Here is a 17,508-nt window from a genome sequence, read left to right as displayed (position 1 = left end):
GCTTGTGTAGGCTTCCTGGTAGAGGAGACTGGTGCCTGTGATCTGGTTTGTGGAGCTGGATCTTGTCTTTCTGGTGGGCAGGGCCATGTCTTGTGGTGTGTTTTGGGGTGTCTGTGACCTTTTTATGATTTTAGGCAGCCTCTCTGCTAATGGGTTGGGTAGTGTTCCTGTCTTGCTCGTTGTTTGGCATGGGGTGTCCAGCACTGTAACTTGCTGGTTGTTGAGTGGAGCTCGGTCTTAACATTGAGATGGAGATATCTGGGAGAGCTTTCCTTGTTTGATGTTATGTGGATTTGGGAGGTCTCTGGTGGACCAATGTCCTGAACTCGGCTCTCTCTCCTCAGAGGCACAGGCCTGACACATGGCCAGAGCACCAAGACTGTGTCAGCCACATGGCTTAGAAGAAAAGGGAGAAAAAATGAAAGAAAGAAAGATGAAAGAAAAAAATAAAATAAAGTTATTAAAATTAAAAAAGTATTAAATATAAGAAAAAGAAAGAAGGATGAGAGTAACCAAACCAGAAAAAAAATCCACCAATGATATAAAGCACTAAAAACTATACTAAAAATAAAAATAAAATAAAAAAAAACGGACAGAAAGAATCAGGACAAATGATAGAAGCAAAGCTATACAGACAAAATCACACAAAGAAGCATACACATACACACTGACAAAAAGAGAAAAAGGAAAAAAATCATATATCTATATATATATTAAAAAAGGAAGAGAGCAACCAAATCAATAAACAAATCTACCAATGAATAAAATCTCTAAATACTAAACTAAGATAAACATAAAACCAGAAACAAATTAGATCCCGAAAGCAAACCCCAAGTCTACAGTTGCTCACAAAGTCCACTGCCTCAATTTTGGAATGATTTGTTGTCTATTCAGGTATTCCACAGATGCAGGTACATCAAGTTGCTGGTGGAGTTTTAATCCGCTGCTTCTGAGGCTGCTGGGAGAGATTTCCCTTTCTCTTCTTTGTTCCCACAGCTCCCGGGGTTCAGCTTCGGATTTGGCCCCGCCTCTGCATGTAGGTCGCCTGAGGGCGTCTGTTCTTCGCTCACACAGGACAGGGTTAAAGGAGCAGCTGATTCAGGGGCTCTGGCTCACTCAGGCTGCGGGGAGGGAGGGGTACGGATGAGGGGCGAGCCTGTGGCTGCAGAGGCCGGCGTGACGTTGCACCAGCCTGAGGCGCCATGTGTTCTCCCGGGGAAGTTGTCCCCGGATCACGGGACCCTGGCAGTGGTGGGCTGCACAGGCTCCTGGGAGGGGAGGTGTGGATGGTGACCTGGGCTCGCACACAGGCTTCTTGGTGGTGGCAGCAGCAGCCTTAGCGTCTCATGCCCGTCTCTGGGGTCTGCGCTGATAGCCACAGCTTGCGCCCGTCTCTGGAGCTCGTTTAGGTGGTGCTCTGAATCCCCTCTCCTCACGCACCCCGAAACAAAGAGGCAAGAAAAAGTCTCTTGCCTCTTCAGCAGGTCCAGACTTTTTCCCGGACTCCCTCCCGGCTAGCTGTGGCTCACTAGCCCCTTCAGGCTGTGTTCACGTAGCCAACTCCAGTCCTCTCCCTGGGATCCGACCTCCGAAGCCCGAGCCACAGCTCCCAGCCCCCGCCCACCCCAGCGGGTGAGCAGACAAGTCTCTCAGGCTGGTGAGTGCTGGTCGGCGCCGAGCCTCTGTGCGGGAATCTCTCCGCTTTGCCCTCCGCACCCCTGTGGCTGAGCTCTCCTCCGTGGCTCCGAAGCTTCCCCCCTCTGCCACCCGCAGTCTCCGCCTGCGAAGGGGCTTCCTAGTGTGTGGAAACCTTTCCTCCTTCACGGCTCCCTCCCACTGGGGCAGGTCCCATCCCTATTCTTTTGTCTCTGTTTTTTCTTTTTTCTTTTGCCCTACCCAGGTAAGTGGGGACTTTCTTGCCTTTTGGGAAGTCTGAGGTCTTCTGCCAGCGTTCAGTAGGTGTTCTGTAAGAGTTGTTCCACATGTAGATGTATTTCTGGTGTATTTGTGAGGAGGAAGGTGATCTCCATGTCTTACTCCTCCGCCATCTTGAAGGTCTCCCTCCCAGCATTACTTTTTATTAAGCCATTCGTTTTATTCTATTATCTAAGGTGAACCTTAGCATGGATTTCCCAGATTATCACATGTCACAACTAGTTAATTGCACCACTTTCAATAGTACTGAATTATCGTTGTGGTCTAGGGACATAGGTTCTTCTCAAATCCATGGACAATAGTGGCTTCAACCCAACCACTCCAAGAAATGAAACTTCCATATTAATAGAAATAAATTTTTCTAAAGGAAGTGATACTATTTCTATTCTCTTCCAAAATGTTCAAACTTGCAATTTGTTATGCTGAGAAGTCTATATTAATAATTGAGAAGAAGATTGAATATAGGAATTTGGAGGCCACTGTTATCTTCAATTGAAGGAGACTGATGTGGAGCAATAGGTGTGATTACATAAGATAAATGCAAATCTTTCATTTCCAGAGGAGAGTAAGGATGCTGATGATGGGAATCTTTTGAAGAAACTAGAATTGTTACACAGTAGCTGTCTCAATTTATATAAAATGTTGTCATTAATTAAAAGGAGCAGTTTTACTGATACATATATCCATGAATTAAAGTGATGAGAGTAGTTTCAATCTACAGGACTCTATTCTCTACAGAAATGGATTGTGTTGTAGTATGATGCAATCTTTGAGCTTCTGTAGTTTAGAGTCACATATATCTTGACTCAGTCTGGAGTGTACTATTTTCTAGCCCTGTAACCTTGCAAAGGTTTTTAACCCCCACCTATAATTTTATTCTCTCTATTTGTAGGATTAGGAAGAGTACTAAAGTCACTGAAATGATGTGAAAATTGTATTTCAAAAAGATATATAAAAAGTTCCTTATATAATTCTGGGTACAAAGTAAAAAGCACAAATTTGCTCAATTAATTATTGTCATTTTTATTGCAGCATGGTGAATATTGTCACTAGAACTATTAATGCACACAAAGAATGTATGCTTATAAGAACTGGGGTGGGGTGTGAATTAATGCTGAACTTTAGGCAAACAATTGGCCTCTAAAGTTCATTCTAAATCTGACATATTACATTTATACTAATATAATGTGTAATAATTATCTAACATAGATTTATATGTTTAAAATTATATGATTATATCAAAAGATATGATTCATAGTTTTCCCATAATGTTCTATTTCCTGAACACTCTGTAATGTATTCATTAGCAAAGTCTTCTTATATCTTTTCTTAGGTTAAAGCAAGAGAAGTTGAATAATGAGGGACATATCCCCAGTAAAATGAGGAAATCCTAATGGGAAACAGCAATAGGAATTGAACTGTTTTTTATATAAAATATTACATTCTAAAGCTGAGTTATTGTGCCAAAGGCTGACTCTGAGACCTTTATCCATTTCTCAGCCCCTTGCATACTATGATTTGGGCACTTGGCTTTATTACATTGTTAGGTTAAGTGCTACAAATGTACCTTCAAGACCCTCCGTTCCATGTAGGTTGCCTCCTATAAGCCCCTTTCTCTCTCCGTTTTTTGGAGGTGCCATTAAACTCAGTCATAGCATCAGGAGACAAACGTGAAAAACATTTTCACTTAGGTTAAATTATTGACTAACTTTCAATTTCCTCTGGTTTATTGGAGACATTCTTATCTGTAAGGAGGTATGGACTATACTCTCCATACAACAGTTATAATTCTGTCACATCATCGGTTACCAGGGGTGCTGTTCTTTCAGTTGTCCGCAGAATCATAGAAGTTTTCAGTGTTGATGTACCTGAAAAATCAAAGTGCCTTGTTTTCAACTATACAAGTTAAGTAATTCCCCCAAATCTACAACACTAAATTACGATGCAAAAAAGGACCAGATTAAAGGTCTCCTAAAATGCAATAATTTTCTCTCCACTTCCTCAATTCCTCACACACTCACACATATATTTGTCAAAATATCTCTATCTTCAAGTAAGAGAAATGATGTTCCTAAAAGGCTCAAACGTGTGACACACCACTGACCAGCACAGAACTGGCTCACAGTAGGAGCCCAATTAAAATGTCTCAGATACAACTGGATCAAACCCTTAAAGTACTAAATTAAAACAGTCCTTTTAGTGAAGGAAATTCTAAGTTTCAGAAGAGGACCTTCATATTGAATCTCTGACCAGCAAACGATGATGTTATTCATCTCTGATGTTGACTGGTTTTTCTAACACTGAGATCACCCAATCCAGGACCAACGAGTTCATTGGTTAGTATTGTTTGGTCATGTGGATTGAGGAACATCCTAGTACTCACTGAGTGACACTTACCTGCTCTCTCACGCTCTGTCGTCTCCTGTTCCCCTGCATGATGTGTCTGTGGTTCACTGGATGGCAGCTCTGACAGTGATACTGATGGTGCTGAGCACTTCCCTCACTTGGGCCAGGGACACCTGAAGTAAGCGCGCACCTTGTGGGGGTGAACTATAGTGGGTGGGAGAAGAAAGCGAGTTACCTTTGTCTCTGTGTCCAGACCACGTCCCTTAAAAAATTGTGACATTTTCTTCAGTCATCACCTATCTTTATCACATGGATCCTCCATTCCTACCATAACAAAAGGGCCTTGGATGCCTGCCTTCTGAGTGCTGCTTAAGGTGCCCCCATATATATGGGATATTTCTTCTCAACTGTCTTCCAACAAAACCTCTCCAGCCTTACATCCCATTCCCTCAGGATCTTAAGAGGATTTAGAAGTAAAGATGTCAGAATAATTCCACGTCATGCAATTCCCTGTATTATGTTGAGTTATGTCAGAAAAAGGAAAAGTTTCTCTGAAAATTTTACAGGGAATCTCGAGGAATTAGAAAGATCTCTCCTACAAATCCTGTGTTATATCCTTAACAGGATCTATGATGTTGCTGTCTCTCCCTAATATGTGAGACTATCAAAGGGCATCCCTCATTATATGTTTTCCTATCTCTCTGAACCACAATGTTTAAATGTCCTGTATCCCTGTCCTGGAGGTTCTCTGACAGAAGTTGGAGTTAGTTTTCTCTCTATTTCTCCTGGGTAAAGCACCCTGGAGCTGAATCATGGATTCTTAGTACCTGGAATGACCCTGTAGATAAGGAGCATCTATGGGGTGTTCTTTGATGCCTTAAAGAACTTAAGACATCTTCCGAAAACCAGACATAGGTTAGTGTTCTTTATAAATCTATTTTGAATCTTTCTACATGATTAGTTTCTCCTACATCTCCCCATTCTCTGGCCTGAGCACATGTGAAGGGATTCAACAAGTAGAGAATAAATTATAAGAAATTCTGTTTTTGTAAGTTAAAAGTAGTCAAATATCAACATTTTCATATGGTAACCCATGAGCCCTGAGTAGGGTCCTGAGAATGTGAAGGTTGTTTCCATCCCATTGGGCTGAAAGCCAATAAGCAACTCAAGGGAACTCATTGGCCTATCAGGTCTTGGCCCCAAATTTCATAGGTTCATTAATAATGCCCTTTGATTTCCTTAATTAGTCACGTTTGGTGTCCTCTCCTTCTGTTTCTTCCCTATTCTTTCCTCAGCTATGTCATCACCATTACTGAAAATCCCCAAAGTTTGCACAGACCCTTAGCACTATAACAGATCAATCACCTTTTCCTTTCCTGTGAATGTTTCTTCTAACTAGTAGGAGGAGAAAAGGAAGTTTGCCTGAATTTCTCCCAGGAAATGAAAAGAATATCATGTGTCATCAGAATAAAAGAGTTTTGGAGCTGAGCCCTTTCTTGCTTCCCAGGATTCCCACAAAAATCCATTTCCAGAACACTGGGTTTATTCATTTTGACCACAAATATTTGTTCGTTTGTTTGTTTTTCTGAGCAACTATTATATACTGGGCTCTGTTCTTGGCTCAGAGAATTCTATTTGAATAACATAGGAAAGTCCCCTACTGTCATGGACTTACCTAATGACAAGAGAGGAAGACAACAACCCAATAAACATTTAACAAGGAAAAACATTTCAGAGAGCAATAAGTACTCTGAAAAAATACATCAGGGTTATAGAACAGAGAGAATTGTATTCACCTGACTTCAGTTCAAGTGTCTAGGGAGCTCTCCATGAAAAGGTGACACTCAATTGAGACATAAATGATGAGAAACCAGACACATGAGAGATCTGAGGGACAAGTGCTCCAGGGAGAGGGAGCAGCGGAAAGGACGAAGTGTGGGAAGATCTTTGCTGTGTTTAAGGGACAGAATGAAGGTTAGAGTGACTGAAGCAAATCAAGAAGGTTGGGGAGTGGAAAAAGATGAGGTCGGAGAGGAAGTCAGGAGCCAAATCGTATTAGGCTCTGATGGCCATGGTGAGAACTTTGACTTTTATTTACAGAGATACGTGAAGCTCCTGAGAGATTATAAGGAGAGTCAGTCTGTTGATTTTTTAAAATAATCCTAGCTACCGCGTGGAGACTGGATTCCAGAGGTTCACAAGTGGAGTCAGGGACACCATTTAGGAACATGGTAGAATTCTCCAGGGCAGATGTGCTTGTGGCTTCATTTAGTGTGGTAGTGACAGAGACAATAGTAAAGATAAAGTGAACAGATTTGGGGTAGACTGTTGTGTGGCTTGCTATTTTTTAACTTTGCCATGTGACAGGGAGGTATTAGAGAATTCCTGGATAGTGAGTAGACCTGGTCTGATCCAGAGCACACTTCTCTCTGGCATCATTTCTTTTTCTTTTTTTAACATCTTTATTGGAGTGTAATTGCTTTACAATGGTGTGTTAGTTTCTGCTGTACAACAAAGTGAATCAGCTATACGTACACATATATCCCCATATCCCCTCCCTCTTGCGTCTCCCTCCCACCCTCCCTATCCCACTCCTCTAGGTGGTCACAAAGCACCGAGCTGCTCTCCCTGTGCTATGCGGCTGCTTCCCACTAGCTATCTATTTTACATTTGGCAGTGTATATATGTCCATGCCACTCTCTCACTTCATCCCAGCTTACCCTTCGCCCTCCCCATGTCCTCAAGTGCATTCTCTACATCTGCGTCTTTATTCCTGTCCTGTCTGGCATCATTTCTAAGTGAAGGTCTCTACTCAAAGTCTGGGGTCCTGTTCTTTTTCTGTAAACTGTCTATATGAGAATGTTATTTCTTCTAACTTTCTCCCTTACTGAGGGTAATTGACTACAGAAATAGAGAGTTCTACATCTGGCCAAGGCTGGTAATTTGATGCCTACTGGTATTATTGGGTGCAGGAGACAAAGTTAGAAAATGAATTAGTTGGGGCTTTGAATAGGAATAAAATATCTGCGGCTGTAGTTTTCTACTATAGATAAGTAGTGGACAAGTGGCAGAGAAATTAAGAAGGAAGATGATTTGAAGAATAAATTATATGTCTTTTTAATTGGCTGGCAAGGCAAAGAAATAAGTAAGCCATATTCGAATTTATTTCCCTGGAAATATAGCTCTCCACTGGGGCTGGATTCTTGAAAACTAGAAATTTCATATAGGAACAAGATTTTCAACAGATATAATATTGGCAAAACTTTTAATGTAATTCTCAGTGCTCCATAATTAACAGTGACTTTTGACCACAGATTTTCAGATGGTTTATACTAGTGGAGCTCATCCAGTGACAGATCACCACTCCTTCCCCCTACTCCTTGACCCCCGAATATTTGGCAATATCTGGAGCCATTTTTGGTTGTTACACTGAAGGTTTCTTCTGACATCAAGTGGGTAGAGGCCAGGGATGCTGGTAGACAGCCTACAATGTACAGAACACACCCCCTCACCTCCAGATACATATTTGATCTCTTACCTCATCAGGTCAGATTTGCCAAGTGAATTATGGCACCAAATTTTTAAAAATTTGGTTTTCTGAGCTATCTGGATTTGGAAATGCAGAAAAGAAAAGGTAGAAGTGTATTGGGATCATGATTTTAATTTCCTTAAAACTCTTCAAAAGTTTCCCATTACATTTAGCATAAATTCAAAACCATAACATCACCCATAAGCCTTTTAAGTACCTGGCTTCTGTGATTTTTCAGTGGAATCTTTTACCCCCCTTCCTCACTCTCTGTGCTTAGTGAAATGTTTTTTTCTGGTTTCTTGCAGAAGCTCTTCATCTCTTTCAAGCTTTTACACATGCTACTACCTTTACCTGAAATATGCCTTCTTTTTCTCCCAAACATACACCCCCCCATCTTTCCCTCACCCCACATCAACTTAACCTTTCATGTCAAATCTTTTTTTTAAATTGAAGTATAGTTGATTTTCAATGTTGTGTCATGTCACATCTTAAATGTCATTCTACAGAGACTACTTCTCTGACACCTTAATATTAATTATTCTCTGTTCTAGATCTCCATGCTTTTCTTGTGACATTTCTGGCTCCTGTATAATTAATTCTTGTGTGGTTGGGTTTTGTCCATCACTTTCACTAAATTTTATGCTCCTAGAAGGTAGGGGAGATGTTTGTTTTTCCTTCTGTGGAATCCCGGGGGCAGCAGCACAGGCTTGGCACAAGGTCAGCACTAGGTAAGGAAGTGTTTCAGGAACAGCTAAAGGGTGGTGGGGTGAGAGGAGGAAGCAGAGAGTGTTTTTCTGGTGGAGGCATTCAGGAGGAGGTGGTGATGGGGCAAATCCTGATCCCGCTCAGGCTTGGAGGTCCCCAGCCAAGTACAGAGCTGACTGCATCCCAATGCCTTGGGATCAGAGGGGTCTACTCCACCCACCATGGTCTCGCTTGACCCTGCAGATCAAAGATGAACCCGTGGGGTGCTTGTAGTTGGGGGCGCCAGTGGAGCTAATGAAGGGGGTCCTAGTGCTCCCACCCGCGCTTGAGCTCCCCTCGTTGGTGGGTGTAGCAGTCAGTCATTTCCCAGGAGCCCGCCCAGTGACCAGATCCTTCCTGTCCTCACAGCAGTTTTCATGCATGAGTTTAAGGTGAGTGTCATTTCTCCAACGGGATGGAGCAGGTGTGGTTCTTGGCCAGATACACCTACAACGCACAGGAGGATGTGCACTTGGACAGTGATGCGGGGGAGTTCACAGCGGTGACCGAGCTGGGGAGGCCGGACACTGAGTCCTGGAACCAGCAGAAGGACTTCATGGAGCAGAAGCGGGCCAAGGTGGACACGGTGTGCAGATCCAGCTACTGGGGTATTGGTAGCTTCACGAGGCAGCGGCGAGGTGAGCCGAGGCAGGCGGGTGGCCAGGGGGAGGCGGTGTGTGTGTGTGTGTGTGTGTGTGTGAGAGAGAGAGAGAGAGAGAGAGAGAGAGAGAGACAGAGACAGAGACAGAGAGAGACAGAAACAGAGACAAAGACTCAGTCTGGGTGAGCGTTGGATTGTGAGCATTATACGTTGCGAAAGTTACTGTGAGAGGGTGAGACAGGGAGTGAGTCTCGCAGGCTGTCGGGGAGACAGTGTGTGACCTTGTCAGTGTGTGATTGTGAGAGGGGAGAGAGCATGTGGTGCGAGGAGGGGGCCTGGGGTCTGGGAGGACTGGGAGGGAAGGGAGGTGTGGGGGGAGGGATGCAGGAAGGACGGATGGTTCTAGGCAGCCTTGGTGGTGCTGTGGGAAAGGTGAGGTGGGAGAAAGGGGGAGGGGAGATGGAGGAATACTGATTGGGGTGGTTGGTTAGGGAGGAGGGAAGGGAATTTAAGTGTCTGTGGTTGTGCTACCCAGAAAAGAGCTTTGGAACTTGGACATTTATGGAAAGGTGTGGTAAAGGGGCTTCAGTACCTGATCTTCCTGGACAATGGACCTTTTGCTTCATGTCTGAGTCTTTTGGTTCTATGGTCAGGGGAGAAACTTTGACTCTGGGTGTTTGACTCTAGGTCAAAATTTTATCCTCTGCTCATGCTTCAGCTGCATGACTCATGGTTTTGTTCTGTGGTCTCTGAAAAAAACCTCAGTATCTTGCTAGAAACTGAATAGTTTCCAAACCAGTTTGGAGCTGGTTCTGGGGTTACACAATTATAAGAATTATTTTTTTTTAATTAGTGACTTTCCTTCCTGCTTTCCCTCTCCTTCAGGACTCAAGTTTTTCTTGGGATTCAACTCATAGAGTTAGAGATTCACCTGTGTCTTTCCTTCTTCCTGGGGTAGAACATTTTCTGAGGTGTTCTAAGGTGTGAGTGCCTGGAGACAGCTTTCCTAGGATTTCATCCTCTGTCTCCACACACACCCCCTGCTGTTCCCTAATTTATCCACACTGCTTTCAATCATATTTTCTTTCAAATTAAACAAGGGTAATAAATAGCTCTGATATATTGAAGACTAAATTCCAGTTATTGTTTTACATACCTTAGGTGCATTAATCCTCACATAATGCTAAGAGGTAAATTAAGTATAATTATCCCCCTTTATAGGTGAGAAAGCTGAGGCACAGAAGAATGTAAAAATTCTCCCAGGATCAATCACTAAGAGGGAGAGCCTGGATTTCAACCTAGGCAGTCTGACTTCAGAAATTATGCTTTTAATTAATACACTATATGCCTTGCAAAGGTTTGTAAACACTTCCATTTAACAATGAATTACTATTCATACTATGAAACACACACACACACACACACACATTTCCTCAACATCTCTCAAATCTAATGGACCCATGCTGTAAGAATTAAAGTCAAGGCTTATGGCACTAACTCCTAAAGTTGGGCCACATGGCCAGCCTGGCCTACCTGAGACTGCAGTGTGGTCTGGAGACTGATGGTAGAAAGGCAGCCAACCAACGAGACTTACTCTGTCTCCCTCACTTATCCCCTCTACCATTTTCTCTCCTAGTGGCGCCTACAGTGACTGTGTATCCTGCAAAGACACAGCCCCTGCAGCACCACAACCTCCTGGTCTGCTCTGTGAATGGTTTCTATCCAGGCCACATTGAAGTCAGGTGGTTCCGGAACGGCCAGGAAGAGGAGGCTGGGGTGGTGTCCACAGGCCTGATCCCTAATGGGGACTGGACCTTCCAGACCATGGTGATGCTTGAAACAGTCCCTCAGAGTGGAGAGGTCTACACCTGCCATGTGGAGCATCCCAGCCGGACGAGCCCTCTCACAGCGGAATGGAGTGAGACGCTTTCTGGCCTCATAAGTTCCTCAGCCACCAAGGAGGGGGCTTTGATTACCACTGATTGTCAGGTTTCTCCTCACCCTGCACCATATTTTTATTTGCTTCATGTTCTTCTCTTTTTCAGCACAAGTTACTGGGGGTAGCCCTGTGATATCCTGTGATAGAAATCCTCTGATAGTTTGTAGATATCCTTTGATAGTTTCTATAAATACCTATACCCACTGGTGAGACAATTCTGCCTGGCAGGCAGAGAAGGGATGTCCCTGTCCTGAGCCTCCATGATATCACAATTCATGGTCACCCCATTGCCCAAGGCACCAGTCCCCTGCCTCGGGCTGGGCTTGCACTTCTGACACTGTTGCTCTGAGATGTTCACTGTGATCTGAGAAGGGGCACATCCTCTACAATGCAGGGACCTTCCTGACATGAGGGGAGTCCAATCTCAGCTCTGCCTTTTATTGTATCTGTCACCCTAGACAAGCTCCTTAACCTCATTCAGCCCCAGGGTCCTCATCTATCAGATACTGAAGTCATGTGGCCTTATGTCAGGGCTGTAATATTTAAATGAATTCAGTGCCTTAACCTTGAAGCTACTCAGTGTGATTTTAAAATGTTTTCCAAGGAATGGACAATTACTCTGTTTCTTCCAGGGAAGCCTTCTTTCCCCATTCTCAAAGCTCTCAGTCTTAGAGACTGAAATAGAGAAGTTGGATTTGGGATAAGAATCACTAAAACTAGCTTCTTTTCCCAGGGGCACAGTCTGAATGTCAGTCAGAGCAAGATGCTGAGTGGAACTGGGGGCTTTGTTCTGGGTCTGCTCTTCCTTGGGGTGGGGCTGTTCATCTACTTCAGGAATCAGAAAGGTAAGGAACCTGTTGGCAGCTGAGACTCCCAACAGACGTTTTGGGGAAGAAATCTGACTTTGCTTGGTTAGTTCTCTGTATATCAATGACCCCGTATAAAGTCTTTCTTTACCTAGTTGACCTCAGATTTCCTGGAAATCCAGAAATTGACAGTCCATGGTTAGCTGTGGTTGAAACATAAAAGGTGATGGCCTGCAGAGATAAGAAAAAGGTTAACGTGCATGGAGATTTTGGGTGGAGATCCTGGGGCAAATGCAGGAAGAGACACAGGGGTGATGAAATTACACTGGATTTGTGTGACAGAAGCTTCATCCTCTCAGTGTCTGTTCTCTCTACCCTGGCATCATGTGAAGTGGGTTGTGGTGTTAGAGAAGTCTTAGAAGAGTGGTCTGGGCCCGGGGACATTGTGTTTGGGGTTAGATTTACCTCTGTATCTTTTAAGTATATATCTTCCCTCCCCTTTTCCAGAACACCCTGCACTTCAGCCAACAGGCTGAACTCTCTTTTAGAATCATATTTAGTCTCCCTAGAAGAGATGGTAGAAGTGACAAGACAGGAGACAGAAATAATGAGAAAGACTTTGGATCTGACTTCTGATCAAGCAGTTTACATTAAAGCTTCTTCTCTCCACTAAACAGAGGGTTTGAACTCTAAAGTGGCTTTGGCTCAGGGAGACTTAAGAATTTTTCCCCTTCTTACTGAAATGCTTTAACATGAAGTCCTGAGAGACAGAGAGAGGGAAAAAAGCTGCTTGTAAAGTTAAGACGGGAAACGACACTGTCCTCTGTCTCCTGCAGGACTCCTCCACTGAAGTGAAGATGGATGGTGACACTCAAGGAAGAACCTTCTGTCCCGGCTTCTTCACGGCCTAAAAAGGTCTCCTGCTTAGCTCTTATTCTTCCAAAACGAGAGTGTTTCTCAGGATCTGGTTTGCTCCTGGTTGAGTGACCCTGCAGAAAACGTCCTTCTTGCTGGTTTCCTCAGCCCCCACGTTTGACCTGGACATTCCCCATATTGATTGCAACACCTTATCTTCATTCTTTCCTGGTTCCCTCTGTTTTCAACCTTTACTGCCTCCTGTGCACCTGATCTCATCTTCTGTCCATATTATTATATAATATTTTTCTCAAATAAATATGGAGTGACAATCATCTGCTTCATACAGTTTCAAGGAAAGAAGAAGAAAGAAAAGAGAAAGGGAGGATTTCATCGCAAAACAATTAATTGTTATTATTTATATTCCTGAATTTCGGTCACTTGTGGAACTGGAGGTTTCCTTGCTTCGTTCCCTGTTTTTTCCTTGAGTTTTCTGCATTTTGTCATTAGGCATGTTTTCCTGAGCTAGGAGAAAGCCCTTAATTCACCCTATCATGATGGTTTCCTGCATCTTTGTAATCTCAAAGGTAAGCACACTTTATAAAAATCTGTTATTATTTAAAAATTATGAAATTTATAATCATGCTCTTTTTCTCTTTTTCCATGATCTTTAAAGAAAGTATCTAATCCTGGGTTAGTTCACACCTTGATCACCTCTTTAATTAGACTAATGGTGGGCTTCAACATTTGTCTTTTTCTGTCACTCAGATAAACATCAATGACATGCTGACTCTTTGGCTGGGATGCATTCTTCCCCATAAATAGGTTTTGGAAGGCCATAAGGACAGAGCCACAACTCCAGTCAATAAGATGCATTTCTGAGGCCCTCCAGTTTCTGTCACAAACTTACTGTCTTTCATGGGAAAATCCTGTATGGATTTTATCTTAGCAGAAATCAGAGACAATTCTGAGAAACAAAGGAAAATTTATGAATACAGGGATGTTCACCCAAACAATGAAATATCCTGCAGTTGGAAGACAAATGAGAATCCCTGTTATGGAATAATCCCCAAATGCACTTTCAGTAGGTATAGGAGATTTGTATAGTATACAACATTAAAAAAAAATAAGATAGAAGAGGAGAATAGAAATATATAACTATACCCATTCATTCTATCTATCTATCTATCTATCATCTATCTATCTATCTATCTATCTATCACTTACTTACATTTGTAAATATAAACAATGGCAGGATTTTTTTAAAAAAATGATTGCCTTTAAGGCCAGATGAGAGAATAGGTTAAAGGGGACAAATATGAAAGCCAGAATTTTTCGAATATATTTAATAGTTTTAACTTGAGGGACATTCAAATATTTTATGTAATAAAAAATTTAAATCAAAAGTTTAACAAGGAGATACATAAAAACTAAAAACAAACTGGAATGATTAAAACAAACTTGACAAAAAGTATATGATGGGAAACAAGCTAGAAAAGTAAATCAAACATTTTTTGACCCTTGCATAAAAGATTGTGGAACTATAATTGTAAATAAGTATATAGTTCTAAATTCCAAAGACTTTAATAATGTAAGGGAGTTGGATAGGCTCAGAGAAAGGTAATTAAATTTGTTAAGAAGATGGTGGGTTCTGCTATTGTATTCCATCTGAAGAGTCAGTTTCAAATGTAAATCAAATCTAAACAGTAGTTAATAGATTCAGAAGTTTATTTCAAAGTAAGAGTTGAATTCTCCACAGTCAGACATAACTATTATTTTATTTTCAAGCAAATTAAAAGCTTAGTTTTGCATATGTTAATTATACTGTGTTATTTGTATGAAACAGTTTATCATCCTGTAGGAGTTTGATAAACCAGTAGTCATGTCTGCAATGTGCATACAGTTGGGATAAGTTCTATTTGATCCCAGGGTTGCACCTTTACTGTCACTTTGTTCTCTGAGATGAAAAAATAAATTGTCTCATTTTATTTGAGACCTGTGGTGTGAAATGATAAGGTAGAATTAAAGTATACGGTATGCATATATCTATGAAGATGCTTTCTGCTGCTAGTAGCAGATAATCCAATCTAATTGGCTTTAGTTTTCTTTAAGTTATTTATCTCACATAACAGATAGACCCAAGGTAGGGAATCTCCAGAGTTGGTCAATTCATCAGGCCAGTTGCATCACCAATGATCTTAAAGGCAAGAAAAGAGAACTGTTTCTTCTTGTGTGGTTTTATAAGGAGCAACCAAACTTTTTCCAGAGTTTTCCCAATAGACCCACTTCCCCACACATTAGGAAGACCATGGATTAAAACGGTAGGCTCAGACAAACCGTGATTCATCCTTTGTGACATGAGCCTGCCTCCTGTGATGCACAAGGGAAGAAAAGGTTTAAAATAATCTTTTTTAGAGAGAAAGAAATGGCCCATGGGTAAGGAGGATGATTTTAGGGTATGGAACTATTAGATTGTGTTTTTAGTAATTTCCTTATGAAGGATGATAGGTATTTAATGGACAACATCATTGCAAGGATTTTTTTTTAGCATTGAGACTTAAATATCAGCCATAAGCCACTTTCTTCCCCCCAAAAAGCAAGCAAGCAGGAGGATTATTTACTTGATTTTAGAACATATACTGACTCTTAATTTTGTGAGGAAAAGTATATCTTCCAGGGAAATTTTTTTTAAAAAGACACATAATGAGGAATGACTCACTTTTTAAAATGCTAAAACCTATTATACCTCTGTTTTATTAAGCACTTTTTGGCATTGATTCATTATTTGTTATATGCACCAGTAAAACAAAGCCCAGAATTAGATCCCTGGACATTTGAGATTTAGATTTGTATAGAGAGTTTCAAGTTGTTTGCCAGGTATATCCCATACTCATTCCTTTAAACAAAATGGATACTTCACAAATATGCATGTGCAAATGTTCACAGCAACATTAGTCATTATAACACAAAACTGGAAACAATCCTAGTATCCATCAGTCAGTGAATGGAAAAACAAAATGCACTGTATCTATACAATGGAAAACTATTTAGCAATAAGATAGAACAAGTGAAACACATTTAAAGGAATTGATGATACATGATGCAAAATGGATGAACTTCAAAAATACACTAAGTGAAATAAGCCATACACAAAAGACTACTTGTCATATGATTCCATTTACATGAAACATCTAGAAAAGGCAAATTTATAGACTGAAAGCAAATCAGTGGGTCTCTAGGGCTTGGGGTGGGGGTGGGAATTAACTGTAAACAGGAAACTTTTTGGGGTGACAGAAATGTTCTAAAACTGGATTGTGGTGATAGTTGCACATATCTATAACATTACTAGAAATTTCCCAGTTGAGTATGATGTAAACTGTGGGTTTGCCTTAGTTAGCCCTTATTATGTTCAGCTCTGTTACTTCTAGATCCATTTTATTGAGAGTTTTAATCACAAATAGGTATTGAATCTTGTTAACTGCTTTTCATACATTTATTTAAATAATCATGTAAGTTTTATCCTTCAGTTTTTAATATGGTGTATCATGTTGTTTGATCTGCTGATGTTGAAACATCCTTTCATCCCTGTAATAAATCCCACATCATGGTGTGTGATCCTTTTAACGTATTGTTGCATTTCGTTTGTTAATATTTTATGGAGGATTTTTACATGTATGTTCATCACAGATATTGGCCTGTAATTTTGTGTGTGTGTGTTGTATCTGGTTTTGCTATCAGGGTAATGTTGAATCATAAAATGAGTTAGGAAGCATTCCTTCCTCTTCAATTGTTTGGAATAATTTGAGAACAGTACATATTAAATCATTGAATGTTTGGTAGACTTCATCTGTGAAGCCATCTGGTCTTGGATTTTTGTTTTTTGAGAGGTTTTTGATTACTCTTTCAATCTCTGGGCTGGTGGTTGGTCTATCAGATTTTCTGTTTCTTCATGAGTCAATCTTGGAAGGCTGGATGATTCTAGGAATATGTTTATTCTTCTAGGTTGTCCAATTTGTTGGTGTGTAGTGTTCATAATATTCTATTATAGTTCTTTGTATTTCTGTGGTATCTGTTGTTATTTCTCCTCTTTCATTTCGGATTTTATTTATCAGATCCTTTTCTCTCTCTCTCTCTTTTTTTCTTAGTCAGTCTAGCTAAAGATTTGAGAATTAAAAAAGAAAAAGTTTTGCAAATTTTGTTTATCTTTTCAGTGAATCAGCTCTTAGTTTCGTTGATCCTTTCTGTTGCCTTTTAACTCTCTAATTCATTTATTTCCACTCAGATCTTTAATATTTGCTTCCTACTGTCTTTGGGATTCATTTATTCTTCTTTTTCTAGTTCCTTTAGGTGTAAGGTTAAATTGTTTATTTGAGATTTTTCTTGAGGTAAGCCTGTATTGCTATAAATGTCCTTCTTAGTATTTCTTTTGCTGCATCCAAAGGTTTTGGTATTTCATATTTTTATTTTCATTTATCTTTAGGTACTTTAAAATTTTCTTCTTTGATTTCTTCATTGACCTAACGGTTATTTGGTAGCATGTTGTTCAGTCTCTGTGTATTGGTGATTTTTCCAGCTTTCTTCTTGTAGTTGATTTCTATTTTCATACCATTGTAATCAGCAAAGATGCTTGCTATGATTTGAATCTTCTTCTTAAATTTATTGAGACTTGTTTTGTGTCTCAACATATGGTTTATTCTTGAGAATGTTCCATGTGCACTTGAGAAGAATGTGTATTCTGCTGCATTTGGATGGA

General features: G+C 40.9%; 1 pseudogene across 1 annotated transcript; it reads left to right on the top strand.

Moving 5' to 3' along the window:
- Window positions 1-1,717: 1,717 nt before the first annotated feature.
- On the top strand, window positions 1,718-12,120 carry LOC309638171 (H-2 class II histocompatibility antigen, E-S beta chain-like; annotated as a pseudogene). The gene is made up of 5 exons (XR_014268552.1): window positions 1,718-4,459; window positions 8,924-9,192; window positions 10,792-11,073; window positions 11,828-11,939; window positions 12,056-12,120. The product of XR_014268552.1 is annotated as an H-2 class II histocompatibility antigen, E-S beta chain-like (transcript).
- Window positions 12,121-17,508: the final 5,388 nt, after the last annotated feature.

The sequence above is a fragment of the Balaenoptera physalus genome (genome assembly GCF_965194825.1).
Source record: "Balaenoptera physalus genome assembly, chromosome: 11".
NCBI classification, from domain to species: Eukaryota; Metazoa; Chordata; class Mammalia; order Artiodactyla; family Balaenopteridae; genus Balaenoptera; species Balaenoptera physalus.
This window is presented reverse-complemented; position numbering and strand designations above follow the sequence as displayed.